The sequence below is a fragment of the Cyprinodon variegatus genome, unplaced genomic scaffold (assembly GCF_000732505.1).
Source record: "Cyprinodon variegatus isolate N-32 unplaced genomic scaffold, C_variegatus-1.0 Scaffold646, whole genome shotgun sequence".
In the NCBI taxonomy this organism is placed as follows: Eukaryota; Metazoa; Chordata; class Actinopteri; order Cyprinodontiformes; family Cyprinodontidae; genus Cyprinodon; species Cyprinodon variegatus.
Window position 1 is genome coordinate 323,580 of NW_015151099.1, and position 1,788 is coordinate 325,367.

The 1,788-nt window shown below is 33.7% G+C and overlaps 1 long non-coding RNA gene across 1 annotated transcript; it reads left to right on the forward strand.

The window, feature by feature from the left end:
• The first annotated feature begins 591 nt into the window (after positions 1 to 591).
• On the forward strand, positions 592 to 1,732 carry LOC107096739. The gene is made up of 3 exons (XR_001481808.1): positions 592 to 624; positions 1,045 to 1,179; positions 1,302 to 1,732. It is a non-coding gene; the product is annotated as an uncharacterized LOC107096739 (long non-coding RNA).
• The last annotated feature ends 56 nt before the right edge of the window (positions 1,733 to 1,788 follow it).

Sequence of the window (1,788 nt, forward strand, 5' to 3'; positions counted from 1 at the left end):
AAAGGTTAGCGTGGAGTACTTACAGAGGGATAATGAAGGTATGTTAATTAAGAAAACCAAAGCTTTAAAAAATCACCTCTCAGAGTCAATTGTTTATTTTTAAATAAACATTTAAACATGTTTTCTTTTACTTCTGCAAACAGCTAAGACGAAAGACATAGAGTTTTTGAACGAACAGGACCAAGGTAATTATTAGATAAAAAAGAAGCACATGATTTTTGTACTAAAACCAGCTGTATATTTTTAATGGCATCACATTTCAATGTTTTCCTTTTACTTCTGCAAACAGCTAAGACAAAAGAAATAGACTTTTTGAACGAACAGGACCAAGGTAATTATTAGATAAAAAAGAAACACATGAATTGAGTACTAAAACCTAATATTTAGTCAGCTGTATATTTTTAATGGCATCACATTTCAATGTTTTCCTTTTGCTTCTGCAAACAGCTAAGACAAAAGAAATTGAGTTACTGAAAGAACAGAACCAAGGTAAATATTAGAAAAAACACCTGATTTTATTAATAAAACTTGATATTTAGAATAAATAAAACAATGCTTAAATTAATATCAGTTGTTGTTTTTCAGAGCTAGCAGCAAAAGTAAAAAAGCTGGAGAAGTATCAAGGTATTTATCGTTTAATTTTAAGAACAATCTTATGTGTTGCTTGTACATAATAGATAATTGCCATTTTTGACATGAGTCAGTTTTGCTCAGATGTTTGTAAATAATCTTTCTTATATGCAGTCAATTCCGAGGGTAAATCTGATTACTATAGGGTAAAGTGGAAAATGAAAGACAAATACAATTTTTATTTAAGAGTGAATCCAATTTCACTTTTTGAAATTAATTTATGGCTCAATTTCCAATGTTATACTTTTTCAACTCATCCATTTAGTTATTTTTAAGATGTATTTTTCTACCTAATAGATGGTACTGGGTTGGTTGTCTTTTAAGACATTGTTTTGTTAAAACTTCTAAATGTAACATTGTTTCTAAAAATGAATAACTTTTTGATTCTGATTATAGTAACTTCATTTCTTACAGAAAAACGAGTGGCTTTCTCAGCTTCTCTGATGGCCTCAGGTTCTTCCGGATATATTGGACCATTTAACACACAGAGAACTCTAGTCTTCAGGAATGTTGTTGCTAATATTGGCAATGCCTACAACCCAAACACAGGTAAACCAACATTGTGTTGAACATTTTTATACTCTCAACAAATCTTAACATAAACCATTTCATATGTCTTTATATGATCAAATTTACAGACAAAATTATAATAGAAACATTGTGTTTCCCAGGTTTTTTCATTGCACCTGTGCGAGGAGCATATCACTTTGAGTTCTACTTACATGGACATGGACACTGGTTATATTATACAGCTGCTGTGTTGGTCAAGAATGGAACTCCTCTATTTTCTGCATGGGAACATCAGAATTTTAATTCTGTTAACCCATCAAATGGTGTCACATTGCTATTAGAGATTGGAGATGTGGTATTATTGCGTCTATTCCAAAATTCAGCAGTTTTTGACAATCAAAATCGTCATACGACCTTTAGTGGTCATTTACTGTTTCCTATGTGATCGTGTGGTGTGGAGGCTGCAGCGCCTCAGACTGGAAGGAAATGAGAAGAGTGGGGAGAACAGCAGAGATGATCATCGGGGCTCCCATCCCCTCGATTAAAGAAATGTTATCCCAGCGCTGCATGTCCCGAGCCCCTAACATCATCAATGACCCCTCACACCCCCACCATTGACTTTTCTCCATGCTGCCCTCTGGGAAGAGG